Source organism: Danio rerio, chromosome 13 (assembly GCF_049306965.1).
Source record: "Danio rerio strain Tuebingen ecotype United States chromosome 13, GRCz12tu, whole genome shotgun sequence".
NCBI classification, from domain to species: domain Eukaryota; kingdom Metazoa; phylum Chordata; class Actinopteri; order Cypriniformes; family Danionidae; genus Danio; species Danio rerio.
In genome coordinates, this window is record NC_133188.1 from 43,893,968 (window position 1) to 43,910,505 (window position 16,538).

General features: G+C 37.4%; 1 long non-coding RNA gene across 16 annotated transcripts in view; it reads left to right on the plus strand.

Moving 5' to 3' along the window:
• LOC141377051 (uncharacterized) overlaps positions 1-16,538 on the plus strand; it is a 59,102-nt gene that overhangs the window by 17,529 nt on the left and 25,035 nt on the right. For 7 of the 16 annotated variants that reach the window (XR_012388893.1, XR_012388885.1, XR_012388890.1 and 4 more), the window contains 2 exons: positions 8,168-8,255; positions 8,527-8,663. This is a non-coding gene — a long non-coding RNA (uncharacterized lncRNA). Of the gene's footprint in view, positions 1-3,300; positions 3,505-5,450; positions 5,489-6,997; positions 7,821-8,167; positions 8,256-8,526; positions 8,664-16,538 lie in introns of those variants that run through there. The other 9 variants (XR_012388887.1, XR_012388895.1, XR_012388892.1 and 6 more) reach the window with 5 other exon arrangements.

Sequence of the window (16,538 nt, forward strand, 5' to 3'; positions counted from 1 at the left end):
ACACTTAGCTTATTAAATTCACCTAACTCATGTCTTTGGACTGTGGGGGAGACCGGAACACCCGAAGGAAACCCACGCAAATGCAGGGAGAACATGTAAACTGCCCACAGAAATGCCAACTGACCCAGCCTGGGCTTCGAACCAACAACCTTCTTGCTATGAGGTGACAGCGCTACCCACTGAGCCACTGTATTGCCAGTTGTACTTCATTTAAGCTAAAAAGATTTTCTAAAACATTTTACAATTTAAGTGACCTAAAAATGCTGGGTTGTCTCGGTCCAAATTTGGGAGACAAACTCAACCAGTGGGTAAAAATATTATTTTTAAAATGTAACCCAGAGATTTGTGTTTGTTTATTTATTTATTTTATTGTGTTTTTTAATCATTAAGTCTGCAATAAATTATAAAACAGTTTCAAGAGTTCACACTTAGATATTGGCATTAATAGCAGGTTTGGCATCCTGTCCCGGGAGAGAACTCTGAGCTCGGAGATAATTGAACCCAGGGCTCCTGCCTGATCAATGAGCATGTAAGGGGTACGAGATTAGGTAGTTCTCAAGAGCTCCCCCGGGTAAAGAAGGAAAAGGGGAGATGGGGTGGACAGGGGGATTCTTCAAAAAGTAAAGCTAGACTGGCTATTTTTAGTGAGCTTGGACAAATCCGATTGGTTTATTATTACAGATGAGAGACCAGCCACGATTAATCATATCAAGTGCTTCTCTCGAAATTAAGCCACAGTCACACGCCACTTTTCTACCCCATGGACATCTATTCATATGCATGCGAATGCGACAGACTGGAAACGCAAGTTTGTGCGACAAGTTTCGCAGTTTGCTGCATTGGAAAGTTCAATCTTGGTCAATTCTGACCTGCGAAATCGCATCACGTGACTGCCTTAGACCAATCAACGATCAAAACATGACCTCTCTGTACAGAAATTTAAAATCGCTCACTTTTTAAAATGTCTAATCATCTTGTTTCATCCTGCCTCTTTTCGCTGCACCGTACTACAGAATAGAGGTCTGCATTCCCGCGGCTGTCCCGCGGGCATTTCTACGGCGCGGGTATAAATTTCTGAATAAATCACGGGAGCGGTCGGTAACGGGTTTAATTTGGGACGGGAGCGGGCTGTCTAGCAATATCGCTCCCGACTCCCGAGTGAGCACGCGTATGTATGTGTGTAAATGAAATAGCGCGATGCTGTGTTTAGCTTGTTTGTTGCAGTGTGTGTGTGTGTGTATGTATGCGCACGCGCGAATGAGAGATGTGTGTGTGTGTGTGTGTGTGTGTGTGTGTGTGTGCGAGCGCGCGAATGAGAGATAGAGAGCTTTGCCTCATTGCCTGTGTTTGTGCTTGGTACTTATGAGTGTGTGTTAGAGGGCGCGCACGCGCGCGAATGAGAGAGAAAGCTTTGTCTCTGTGTGTGTGTGCTTGGTGCTGTACGTGTGTGTGTTTATACAGACAGCTTGTTATAGGCTGTCTGGACTGTATAACTGGGTGATTTTTCGGTTTTGTTCTCCCCCCGCTCTTTAGCGAGATCGGGCGCGGCGGATAGAAAACGGGGTGGGTCGGGCAGCGGGACATCAAGTGCTTAATATAAGCGGGAGCGGTCGGGTTCCGGCTAAAACCTGGCGGGTGCGGGCGGGAGCGGGATTCAAAATTTAGTCCCGCGCAGATCTCTACTACAGAATTTTGCATGCTCAAACTCGAGTGTGACTGTGTATTAGTTTGTGAAACTGAGACACTGAATAATAAAGTGAACTAAAACCAAAACCATAAAATAAAAAGCATTTTGTTTCTTGAATAAAATCAATAATATAATTATATTATAAGAAATAAAACAAAATAAATAATAAATTAAATAAATAATTATTGAAATAAAAGTAAATATAATTTTAAGTTAATTGTCAAGAAAATATAATTCCTTTTCATTCAATTTAACAACTACAGAAACCACGTTAAAAGCTTTAGACATGAAAAAAATACTCAAGATAATGCAAAACAAAAGCCAAAGAGGAATTAAAAACTGTTAATAAAAATATATACTAAAATATAAGAATGCACATTTTATTATTGATGTTCCTGTTACCACTTTGGTAGACAATATATTTTCTGCTTCAAGCTCAAGTCAAGCAGCACTTTCAGAGTGAAAAACAAACAGATGAAACAGAATGAACTTTGCTGACACACTGAGTTCTTATGAAGAGAAACGCAGCCAATGCAGGAAACTAAACATTAATTACACCAGTATCTACAGCCTCAATAAGCTCGCAAAAACATATCCACATGCACAATCTTAACTAGGGTGTTATTTTTATTTCACTTGAATTATTTTCTTGTTTGTGTTTTATTGACTCTCAAAGCACTAGTAACCATTGACCTGCATTTTACAGATCTCCAAAGACCAGCGGTTTAGCTAAAAATATTATTTAATGTTTTACATCTAGAATGGCCTATGTACAGAAACAGCAAGTTTTTGTGTAAACTGTCCCTTTAAGGCCGCACAGAAACTGACATTGAGCTGATTTTGAGTGCAGGTGTCCAACACTTTCTCTCTTCATCCTAACACCCCTCCAGCATGCCGTTTTTTTCCTGCTCTCTTCACAAATAACTCTCAGAAAGAAAACAAGCACACACAATCTCTGTCAAGAGCCTGAAAGAGAAGCGTGTCTGCTCTTCTGCAGAGCGAGCTGGGCTTCAGGTGTAGAGGGGTCTCAGCTGGATGGACAGAACAAAAGCACACCGGACAGAGCTGTCGGCTCTGTGTTGACCTGCAGCAGCAAACCAAAGGCTGTCTGTCATTGACACATTTCTTTGCTTGCCTCGACGGGTCATTCCTGATCTGTTTAGTGAGATGCAGTAAATTTCCCCGCTTGCCTTAGTCCACTTTGCAGTGATTCCCAAAACTTGTTCTTGAAGTATTCCAGGACTGGACATTATTAGTGTCTCCCTTGTGACATTTCCAGGTTTCTCAGTAGAAGAAGTGGTCATAGTTGGGTAAACATAGAGCGTAGTGAGCGGGAGAATACAACAATTCTTTTTTTTTACAATCATATTTGCTGAAATAATATAATACAATAAAGCTCATGATCCGGGCAAAGCAAGGACATCGGGACACCATTCCAGACTGTGGAGGAGCGGATGTGTGCCAAATCAGAGCTGGTGAGCAGCCCTAAGAGCTTCTAAGTGGAGGGCCTATCTCTGCTCTGATAAGTCAAGTTGTCTTGTGTCAGTGTTTTTCAATGCACTCCTTGTTTTTCCTTATCTGCGATAATTAAAACATTGAAATTCCTTTCACAGGGCCTGGGGAGTGAGAGACGGACCTGTTGGGAAGCATCTTGTGGAAATGTAACAGGTTGGAGCATATCAGAGCCCTTAGCAACCCATCTATGGCCAGAGGAGTGTAGAAATATTCACCCGCGGGTGCCAGAAAACACTGTTCCCACACTCACAAACACATCACACAGCCCAAAAAGGCTAAATGATTTTCTCCAGCTTTTTATGGTAAACAACCAGTCTGTGTGCATATTTTGAACTCAGCATGTATAATTTCATATTTGCTTTGAGGGAGATTTTTGTACACCACTGAGGAGTAGTAAGCATAAAGAGAAATCCCTGATCTTTACAAGAGGTTTAGTTTTGTGGGTTTTCCATGGATAGAGGTTTCCAGTTTGTGGAAAGTTAGATCTTTTTTTAAGCAAAAGGTACTGTTATGCTCAAAGATGTACGTGGGTACATATGAACAGAAGTCTCTACCTTTCTGCATTTGTTTTTTTGCAAACAGACAAGGTTTTCACGCTTCTTGAAAGTACGTAAGACATACGGATTTAAGGCCTGGAAAGTACTTAAAATAAACAGACCCTTAAAAGTTCTTAAATTATATTTGAAATTAAATGTGTTCATGGTTTTATTTCAACAATTGTACTCAGTTGTCAAAAACAGAATGAAAAAAACTGAGAAATTCTTAAATTAAAAATCTTACATTTAAATCTTCCACAATAACACTGACAAGTAAGTGAAGTTTATTCATAGACTAATTTCGAGAGGAGCACGTTATTGTGATTGAACATGGGTGGTTAACTACACATGATTCACCAGTCAGATGATTCCTAACTGACTAAAAATAGCCAGAGTTTCTTACTACAGTTATCTTTACCTTAAAGAATCTCTTCCACCGCTACTTCTCCACCTTTCACTTTATAGGGTGGTACGGTGGCCTAGTGGTTAACACTGTTGCCTCACAGCAAGAATGTCACTGGTTCAAATCCTTAACAACCTAGTTGTTGTTTCTGTGCAGAGTTTACATGTTCTTCCTGTGCTCGCATGGGTTTCCTCTGGGTTCTTCGGTTTCCTCCCACAGTCCAAAAATGTGTTAAAAGTGAATTGATGTATCTAAATTAGCACTATAGTCGAAATCTTAACCAGTAGTATATCTCTATATAGAAATTATAGTCTGCCATCAACCCTTAACAAAGGGGGGAGTTCTCGAGAGACCTACCTGAGCTCAAACTCCCCTCTCGCCCTGCAAACGAGAGGAAGCCCCGAGCTCAAGGATCTTATGAGCTCAGGGCTCTCTCCCGGGACAGCATGCAAACACGCTGTATAATCAGTAATCAGCTAGGTGTGAACTCTTGAATGCACATTTTATCAACAAATCAGAAACCTCAGTTGGACATCACCAGTATTGAATTCAACACATTTTTATTAAGAAAATTTGTTCTTTGAACATAAAAACAAAAAATGACTACTTTTAATGTAAATATTAAGTGTAGGTAAAATGTTAAGTACGCTTGGGGTTTGAATTAAAAGGTGGTTGGTAAAAAATTAATGGTGCTTTAAAAGTCCTTGAAAGTCCTTGAAACTGCTGTTCATGAAAGTGTGGGAACCCTGGACAAATATCCGCTTGTTACTGTAAGTGTGATGTCACGCACAGCGGCTTCTGGATCCAAGCACTATATCAAACTGTATGGGGAGACTCAACAAATGGTAACAATAAGCATTTACAAAGCAATGTAATAGTTTCGAAAAACATAATTGCAATATATATATTTGTTTATATATATAGAGAGAGAGAGCTGATGACTGCTAATTGCTTTTTTTGATTAAACCAGCTGATGTAGTCAGCTATGATGTGCATTCTGGGATGAGAAAAAGGTTTTTGACCGCAATTATGGCAGGTTTTGGACAAATGTGGAGCTGCGAGGAGGTCCATACTGCTTGCTGACTTTTCCTCTGCTTTTTCTCTCTGTGTTTCTCACACTTTAATTTTGACCAGTCAAAATGCAGTTCAGGAACTTGGCTATCTAAAAGTCTATTGGTGTGAAAGCACCCTAACCAGACTTTAAAGCTAGCTGAAAAAAGTCGTTTTTATGTGCAAAATTATTTGTAAAACTATTCTAAGGATTGATTGTGTTATCAAAAATGTGACCAGAAACAATTTTTCTCTGCAGATGATGCCATAACACCCTCCTGTCCTGACTCAATTTTGGTATGTGAAAAGTTTAATTAATTCTCAATAAAAAGTAAGCCCTGTTCCATAATATGCATTTTAATGTGTCCTTTACACCTGACAGGACTGTTTTGGTTTAAACAAATGGTGATGTGGTTGTTCTGTTAAGTCCAAAGGGCCAAAACTGTCATCAGAATCTTTCTGCACACTTAAGAAGTGAAAAGATGAAAAACATCTCAACTAACTAAAAACTGGACATAATGTCACAAAATGTGGCTACAGAAAATACAGAAGCATACCTGTCTTAATGATCATAGTTGTTCATTAAAGTTCAAAACAAGAAAAATGTCTGCTTTGTGTATAATTTTGACTCCTATAAAGGTTCCATGAAATTAAAATAAGGTTTTCTAGATGTTAGTATCAGTATTATTAGTTTTTAGGATATCTATAAGTTAGCGCGCACCAAAACAGTGACTAAATTTTACGTTTACAAGATATAAAACTGATATAAACATGTAAAGCTATAAACATGTATAGTTTGTCACTCCTGTCTGAATGGATTAATGGTTTTATTTATGTCACCTCATACTTCATTTTCTCATCAAATCTTGCCCAATCAAATGCTCTCTAGCATCTGACATGCCCCACCTCCTTCAAGATGCTTCATATTTGATCCACTTGAGTTCAATCACTCTTACTGGCAGAGCGGGGATGAAACAAAATCCTATTGGCTGCTTTTTAAAAAGGGGAGGAGGGACACTATGTCCCACATTGTCTTTGTTTTTTGTTTGAGATTACGCCAAACATCAAATTAAGATGTATATTTCAAAGCACTTCACGGGACTTTTAAACATATTTTGTTAACTATTTGTGAGGAATCAAGAAAGGGTGCTTTCACACTAGCACTTTTTGATCCTCACCCGGATGGATTTGTTTGAGGTCAAAGTTTGGTATGTTTACTAGTGTGAACAATGTCTTCTGAATACTGGTGCGTACCCGTGAATCATACCCAAGTCCGCCTGAAAGAGGCTGTCTGGGGTACGGTTTGTATGAACTTTGTATGAACCGGTTCACCTCTAATATGAATGTAATCGTACCAAATATTAAAACTAATATTAATTAGTTTATATTAATATTAATTAGTTAAAACTATTGTTTTCATAACGTTCATTCATGTGTGTATGTCTGTGTATCATGTACCGTACCTTGGTATCAAGCGGGGCTGACCCAGTGCAAATACAGTGATAATGCCTCTGTATGTTTCTCCTTCAAAAATGACTTCTGCAGACATTGCATGTTGTTCTAAACGTTTTAATATTTTTTGCGGCAGAGAGACGCAAGTGGCTCTCTGTATGTAACTAAAACAAAAAGATTCAGTAAAAGCAGACCAACTGCGATGTGCGTACATCTCTTCATTTTGGCGCCTTGGCTTTTGTAGCCATCAACAGCTGTACACACAACAGCAGCTTGATGTGTACCAGGGTTCAGAAAAAAAAAAAAAAGATGGTGTGTACAAACCAGCTGAGAAGGTGGCAAGGGGGGACAATCGAACTGGGACCAGGCAATCAACCCAAGTGTGAAAGCACCCTCATAAAAATACCATCACATGTGTACACAAGTGTTTAATCAGGCCCACAGCATTGTTCTAGATATTTAATTGCAAAATCACTATAATGAAAGTTGTTTTTTGTCTTTTGCTTTGGTTCTATAAACAGGTTTCCTACGGTCATGGTAAACCTGGAAAAGTCATGGAATTTAGACATGGCATTTTCCAGTCCTGGAAAAGTTTTGGAAAAACAGTAAAACCCACAAAGTTTTGGAAAAGCCATGGAAAACAGATATCTGAATACTTGAATATAGGTTATTTACTTCTTTTCTGTCATTGTGCAACAGAGGCCAGCTAGTAGGTGCTCCTCTGACCTCTAAAGATGCTCTATCGACAGATGCTAGAGACCATGGTTTTCAGCCTCCTTGTTAGAGCAACAGACTCCCTTGCGGAAGGTTGCCGGTTCGATCCCAGCTTGCAGGGGTATGGGTGGTGTAGGTCTGGCGGGGTTACACTTGGCCAATCACATACTCTCGCATTATTAGTGCAGTGTAAGTGTTATATAAATAAATTTTAAACATATTTAAATATAAATTGAAACTAAATAGATTGTTGCGTGTTTTACCTTATGCTGTAATAACTTTGAACATGCATTGTTTTTCTTTTACCATGCATATGTAGACATTGCGGGCAAAGCAGTGGCGCAGAAGGTAGTGCTGTCACCTCACAGCAAGAAGGCCGCTGCTTTGATCCTTGGCTCAGTTGGCGTTTCTGTGTGGAGTTTGCATGTTCTCCCTGCATTCGTGTGGGTTTCGTGTGAATTGGGTTGGCTTAATTGTTCGTAGTGTTTGAGTGTGTGTTAATGAGTGTTTGTGGATGTTTCCCAGTGATGGGAAGGGCATCCGATGTGTAAAAACGTGCTGGATAAGTTGGCGGTTCATTCCGCTGTGGCGGCCCCAGATTAATAAAGGGACTAAGCCAACAAGAAAATGAATGAATGAATGTAGACACTGCATAAAACATGAAAATCATGAAATTTACTTGCAAGTCTTGGAAAAATCATGGAAAGTCATGGAATTTTAGTAGTAAAAATGTGAATGAACCCTGTATAAATGACTGTTTGAGCACTAAGGGAACCAACACCAAATGTTTTATTTCCTTCTTTTATTCAGACCACAAGGACCAAATATGTCAGAAGTACACGTGTGAACACACCCTGAAAACATCCTGAGCGTTTGAGCTATTTTGAAACCACATTAGGTGAGCTTTATCATAATCACTGCATCTACAACATTCTCATCCCTAAAAGAGAAACATTTATACATTGAGGACTTTGACATTAATTTTTCTTAACCACACACTTATAAAGTGCCATACATTTAAACCTGTGGAATTACACTGTCGTACTTGCCGTTAGAAAGCTCAGTGTGTGTGTTTTCACAGAAGAGAAGCAGAGCTGATGGCTGATAAATGCATTACACTGGAGGAGAGTTCATCTCTTATGGTTTTACTGTAAATGTTTACATTCCAGCATGCCACGATGTTATCAGCTAATCGTTTTTGGAACAGTCTGTGGAGTCCTGTGGGTCGGATTATTGGTGGTGGTGTTGGGGGGGATTCGCCTGAGGAGACAAGGTCAATGTGAAGCTTTGCTCACTCCAAACAAAGGTATTAACTTTGGGCCATTTCTTTCCTCTTTCATGCCCTTTCTGTAGACTAGGTGAATGCATTAGAGTCCACTTTTCAAATGTGAAAATGAAGCTTCGTGTTACGTCCACCTGCCTGACAATTATGCATTTCATTGACAGTTGTCTTTTTAAATATTTAAGACACTTTTCGATCCCAGCTTTTATAGACAATACTGTTTTAGGTTAACCAACTTGAGTAGGTTGATTTCCATTAGAAGTGAGTTCGCCTAAAATCAAAATGGATATTTAATTTGTTAAATTGGAGTAATTAGTTTGTGTGGATGTGTGGATGTGGGTGTGTTTAACAAACAAGAGACCACTTGAAAATTCTCAGTTTCTCTTGATTTATTTGTTATAGGTTTTGGTAAAAACAGATTTTTATTCTATAGATCTGATAACAGTTAATTAAATCTTTTTTTCTTTAAAAATTTATGTTCGAAAAATCTGGATTATTTTACCAAATATTGTTATCTTAACTCTTCTGAAATAAAACATTGGTAACTAATATGTTGACACTACTCCGATGATTTGAGGAAAGTAATTCCCTCAGTTCATTTGAGTTGACCAAATGGGGTCTCTTCGTTGGATTAAGTTAAATGTTTAATTGCAGATAACTTAAAATAGCTAATAGACTAAACTTCCAAATTTTTTTATAGGAAACCCACGTGAGCACGGGGAGAATGTGTAAACTCTGCACAGAAACGTCGGCTGGCTTTGTAAGGACTAGAACCAGTGACATTCTTGCTGTAAGGCAACAGTGCTAACCACTAGCCCACCGTGCCACCCATCTAGGAAAGGAGGAGGAGTAGGAGTGGGAGGGGGGATTCTTCAAAACAAAGATGGCTGTTACATAGAACTCAGGGTATTTATAGTGGCTTAGGAATCGTCTGATTTGTGAATCATAAATTGAATAATGCGGGACCGGCTGGAAACAATCATGAGCATTTGATCCTCTCGAAATTAGTTTATAAATAAACTAATGTTAATGTTAATAAAAAAATAATGTTAAGTTCACATAACTTAAAATATTAATACAATTTTTTTTTGCTGCCTAATGAATAAGTTAAACACACCTGTTTATGTTTTGATGACAAAACTTGGTATTTTAATTAATATCTAGTTATATTAACTTAATATCTTTAGTATTGACAACAGCAGGGTTTACAGTGTACTGGGTTGTGGCTGGAAGGGCTGGGTTGCGGCTAGTTGGCAGTTCATTCTGCTGGGGCGACTCCTGATAAATAAGGGATTTAGATGAATGAATGAATGAAAGTAACACATTGGTTGCATGTCTTATACTCTAAATTACATTTTTTATTTTTAAATTTGGAAGAAATGGCATCAATAATTTACAGAATAAATCAAAAATCATGTCTTATTCAAACAATTCACTCCAAATTGTAAATCCAGACAAACAAAATCAAATATGAATCTAATTACTTACCCTTTTTTACAACAACTACATCAGTAAAGTAGTTTTTACTACTGTACATCAGTAAATGTGTGAAGGCGGGGCGACCTGTCGCTCACATAAGATTGACCTGTAGCAAACCACAACCATGCAGTCAGTCCCAATAGGCAAAATCGAATCCCACCTTATGTTTGGTTATATTCGAGAATCATTTTCACTTTTATACATCACATATTCAGTTTAATGCTAACTTTTTATTGTTATTATGTGTGAATGGCTATCAAGAAATTATTCGAAACAACCTTTTTGAAAACACTCATTACCTCTGCAGTTCCTTGTATGTTGACAGGTTTTATGATGTAATGGTGAAAGTTAGACCTGATTTCTGTCTTTTCATTGATATTGGATTAGGTTGACTCTTTTTATGGTCTTTATTCATCTTTACACAACTAATTGAACCTAAAGTGAGTACTTAGAATTTAGTGTAAAAATGCTAGGCCACATTAAACAGTATGTATAAATGTAAAAATCCGAAAAATTATGTCACTTCAGGTTTTGTTTCAGTGCCACTTTGCTATTTAAAGATACTTTAGTGAAGTAAAAACAAAATAAAAGAATACCACAAAAATAATTATGCTTTTAATGTTGCTTATCAATAGTGGCTCAGTGGTTAGTGCTGTTGCCTCACAGCAAGAAGGTTGCTGGTTCGAGCCCAGGCTTGGTCAGTTGCTGTTTCTGTGTGGAGTTTGCATGTTTTTCCTATGTTCGCGTGGTAGTTTACGATTTCCCCACAGTCCAAAGATATGTGTTATAGACTAATTGAAAAAACTCTATTGGCCATAGTGTGTATATTTGAATGAGAGTGTATGGATTTTTCCCAGTACTGGTTTGCAGCTGGATGGGCATTCGCTGTGTAAAACATATGCTGGATAAGTTTGCGGTTCATGACGCTGTGGTGACCCCTGATGAATAATGGGACAAAGCCTAAGGAAAATAAATGAATCAATAAATAATTGTTGCTTATCAAGCAAAATATGTGTAACTCTGGAAGTGTTTACATCTCTGAGAAACCTCTACATACTTTTCCTCTCAGACTCTTTGTTCTTCAGAAGCTGAACTGGGAGGATCCGACTTAAGCTTGATGTGATTTGAATGAATACTTTATCTTACCTGCTTTAATATCCCCACAGATGAACGCCAGCGTGAAACATGGTAAAATAACAAATTAGGTTTTTTTTTCACGTCAGTTTGAGGCTTAATTGCTGAGGGGTTTTGTTGTAGCAGGTAAAAAACGAGCATGTTGTGGGCGAGCTCTCCTTTTGTTTTCTTTGTGAGGGTTTTTGAGTCTGCACAAATCGTCTGTTTTACTCTGTTTACATACTTTTTCACGATACATTTTTTTGTATAAACACAGACGTCCGTATGGTGCTCAACTACACCCTAATTCCTCTTAAGAAGCTGATGTATTCATATGTTTGTGTTGAGGACTAAAGTACTGTAAGCCCTGTGCTTATAAAGGCCATCAACATTAAACAGTTTCAATCATAAATAAAAGACTAGTTAAAGTAGTTTTACATATCCTGCAGTTTGGAGTGTTTCAGTTCGTTTTCATTTAAAAACTGTTGGTTGCAACAGAGGCTCATTCTAAAAACGTAGCCCTATATACATTTCTGGAGATCATGAATTATGTAGGCAGTAGTACCTTTGGCTGCATTTCTTTTCTTTTTTAAAATGAACACTATGGGACGGTATGACTACTTTTCGCGCTTACTAGCTGACCGCTTACCTTCATGTGGACGGCTTTCAAACTGTTGTCCTGTCGCCATATATGTCAGCAGGTAACTACGACGATAGGGTTCGAGTCCAGTGAAGAACAGTTCCAGAAAGTGTGTAAGACAAAACAGAAGCCAAATAATAAAATAAAAGTAAATAACAGAGTGAAAATGCGGTAAAATCTGAAAACATGGTAAAAACCAGGCGAGGGCTTTATGGATTGCTTTTTAAAACTGTCGGTTGGGTTTAGGGAAGTGGGTGAGTGAGTCAATCGATGCTTTTGAAAACAATATTGGTTGGGTTTAGAGGAGGAGGAGGATGGGTCAGTCGATCAGTCAGTCAGTCAACAGTGGCCTCTGGTAGATTTAACCGAGAACAGCAGGCACAAAGGGCACTCGCGGAAGAAATTTGAGAACTGACGCAGCAGTCTCTAGCGGATTCGCAAAAACCAAAACTGCAAAAAAAAATAAAAAATCCAAATTCAATTCAGTATGAGCTGCAGAGGCTGCGCGGAGCGGGAGTCACCATTAGCGAGTGGTGCGGACAGCTGAAAGCATTTGGATATGTTTTGTAGAAAATGCCTTTTGTACAATGCACTGTAATCATTAATAGGTATGCAACGATTTGCTGATTTCACTATTAACTGCACTTTAATTCGTCACAGTTAATTAATAGTAAAGGCTTCTCTAAGCGGCATTTCTGTTGACAAGTTGCCAACTGTACGCTAGTTTAAAGTTCAAAGTATGTACACCGAGGCTAATACGCACGCACACCGGATTAACTACAGCATCGGCCGTTCCCATATCACGTCTTTTCCGCTTGCAAGTTTGTTATTTGTAATGTAAGAATGACAATATGCGCGCACAGGCGGAGCAACGCGCTTGTGTCTTTTCGGGCACACGCAGTAGAAAACATCTCACGGTGAGAGTTGTGCATGCCTTTCAGTGCAATGTTAACAAAAGATTTGTTAGACGAATTATTATTAAAATTATTATGCATCAACCCAGATGATAACAACAGTTAATTTAAATAGCCATAATTGATAATTCTTCAAACTATATAAACGTACAACCAAAATCTACATTGTTGCATCACTAATTGTTATGCTGTTTAAAACATAACATATGAATGTGTCTGAATGTAGAAGAAGCCTACTTCAGCAATGCACTGCTTTTGTTGTGCGAAATACAACATTTTTAATAACAAAAAAAAGGACAATGCAGTTGTTTTAAAATACAATATGTTAACATTTTAATGTAGCAAAAGTCAACGTGGGTGCCTTTATGAGCACAAATACAGCTTATGGGCTCTTATATGCAGTTGTGTCATCACTCATATAGCAAGTCATATTTCTCCGGCCCTTCGTTTCAGATGCTTTTCATGAACCGGCCCCCATGCCAAACTAATTGAAAAGCCCTGCTCTAGTGTGAAAACGGCTTTAGTCACAGTCAGCAATGCATTGTATTTCCCATAATAAATGTTCACCTTGATCTGATGCGGAATACACGGGCAAACAATGTTCATTCCTTAATTCATTTTCCTCTCACTTAGTCTCTAATTTATCAGAGGTTTCCACAGTGGAATGAATTGCCAACTATTCCAGCATATGTTTCATGCAGCGAATACCCTTCCAGCTGCAGCCCAGTACTGGGAAAAACCCATACACACTCTTATTCACACACTCGTACACTACTGCCAATTTAGTTATTTAGTTATTATAGTGATTCCAACATATTTTTGGACTGTGAGGGAAACCGGAAACTTCCCACAGAAATGCCAACTGGTCCAGCCGGGACTCGAACCAGCGACCTTCTTGTACTGAGACGGCAGTGCTAACCACTGAGCCACCGTTTCACCACAAACAACGCTGATTACAGTAAAACAACTGAAGTCACATAGGGATATTTTGACAATGAGTTTGGTTCCTTTTCCGGTGTTTACAAAAGATATTTATTTTGTTGCTAACAAGATTCATCTCAATGCTAGCATGATTGTAGCACATTTTAACACATTGATCAAATATTTGAACACTGCTAGCAAGTGTTTGAGCATGATTTTTATGCATCTATGACAAACTATGTTTTTTTTTTGTTTTGTTAAAGTACTATGCTGAAACTGATATTGTAGACATTATTCAGATTAGAATGATCTGCATGGTTATTTTTTCTCTTTGCAGTTTAGCTGTTACTAAAATCCATGGGTTGAGGGGTAAAACAGTTTATTTTGGTGATGTTTTTCTTTCATAGTTTTCCAAATATTGTTAAAGCATAATAGTTTATTACATTTCATTACAATTGATGTTTTATTTGGGCGGCACGCTGCGCTGCCAGCCACAAAATTAAGTGATGACACACAGGTGGTTGAATAGCAGATAATTAATCTTATATCCCATATTAAAATCTGATATTTGGCCATATATGAACACAGATATATACATATATATATATATATATATATAATTATAGCTGATATATATTTTAACGTACAGGTGAAGTTAGAATTATTAGCGCCTCTAAATTATTAGCCCCGTTTATTTTTTTTCTCAATTCCTGTTTAACGGAGAGCAGATTTCTTCAACACATTTCTAAACATATAGTTTCAATAACTCATTTCTAATAACTGATTTATTTTATCTTGGCCATGATGAAAGTACATAATATTTTTTTTAGATATTTTTCAAGACATTTCTATACAGATTGAAGTGACATTTAAAGGCCTAACTAGGCCTACATTTAAAGCTTAAAATGGCTTTAAAATAATGTAAAACTGCTTTTATACTAGCCAAAATAAATCAAATAAGACATTTTCCAGAAGAAAAAATATTGTCAGATATACTGTGAAGATTTTCTAGCTTTGTTAAATATCATTTGGGAAATATTTAAAAAAGAAAAAAAAATCAAAGGGGGGCTAATAATTCTGACTTCATCTGTATATGTAATTCCAAAAGTTGAAAAAAAATTGCCATTTTTTTTTATATTTTAAAATATGTTGCTTATATGACATATTTTATATCTGTGAAATCCAATTATGAACTTGTAAGTCATGTGTGTAACTTACATATATCACCACATATCTGATTTCTAAATGGGAGTTATTCTTGTATTAATTAATAGTAATAAAATTAGTAATAATCCTATTTTTTTATTTTGTATTTAATTTCTGAAGTGACTGACGCAAAAACAGAAATCCACATTTCTCTCTGAAATGTCTGTCAAGCTATGAACAATATATGGCATGTTACTCTGATTTCATCCATGAATCTGAACTGACAGTGTCAAACACATGACTGCGCTGGATGCAGGTCTCAGAGGGGATGGATGCTGTATTTTGGTTATATTGAACCACTTTCTCCTGCAGTTATGAGGGTGTTTTCTCCTCAAACGCTCATGATTAATGTGCTCTGGGCTTCAGCCAGGTTCTGTTGTGCAACATAGACATGGTCTATTGACAGTATCTGAATCATGCAGATATCAGGCAAGGGCTGCTTAAACTCATGTGAACTGCTTTATGTTGGGATGGTTGAAGTAGAATCCATGCTTTTGCAACTCATTTATAAGTGCGTTAAAACAGCTGACTAACCCTTGATTGTGTGTATGAAAGCAGTTTCAGTAATGAAAAACAAAAGTTATATGTAAATTCCCAGTTTTTCGTGTCTATTTATGTTTTAAATTGCATTATGGGACTTTGATCTTTCATCAGATAACTTTTGATATTGAACAGTTTTTGAAAAGTTTACATTTATTAGCATTTTTAATAGTTTGAAGTGATGTCTTGCTTGGGTTGTTGTTGTAAATCATATTACAAAAACCCAGTTATAAACGTTCAGTACTTTTTTAGTTATTTGGTGGACTTAATACTATGTATTATTTATTATATAATTTTAAAACTAAGGTGGCATGGTGGCTCAGTGGTTAGCACTGTCGCATCACAGCAAGAAGGTCACTGGTTCGAGTCCTGACTGGTCCAGTTGGCATTTCTGTGTGGAGTTTGTATGTTCTCCCCGTGTTCAGGTGGGTTTTTTTTCCAAGTGCTCCAGTTTCAGTCAAAAGACATGCACTATAGGTGAATTGGGAAAGCAAAACTAGCCATAGGGTATGAGTGTGTGTGTGAATGAGTGTGTATGGGTGTTTCCCAGTACAGGGTTGTGGCTGGAAGGGCAATCACTGCGTAAAACATGCTGGAATAGTTGGTGTTTCATTCTGCTGTGGTGACCCTTGATAAATTAGTAAATAAGCTGAATGAAAATGAATGTTTAAAACTACTAAAATGTCAATAAAGGTCACTTTGTTAAACTACACAGTTGAATTTTCAACATCAAGAGCAGACAGAGCACAGATCAAGGTCATGAAATAAAATTCAAAATCGTAAATAAAACGAAAAACATTAATATATCACAAAATACAGAAACTAATAATACACAGATATTTTTACAGTCGACATTTAAACAAATTTAAATGAACACTTTACTTGGAAATCACTTCACATGTTAATTAACAGGCTAATTTGAATGGCTAAAGTTGTTCAGCAAATGCAAAAATGATCAGCAGATGATCAACATCAAATTTCAGTGTTTACTTCAATTTTTTAACAGATCATGCATGCAGCTTTGATTTCATGTTTATTTCAGTATTTGATATATTTATTCATTCATTCATTCATTTTCCTTTGCCT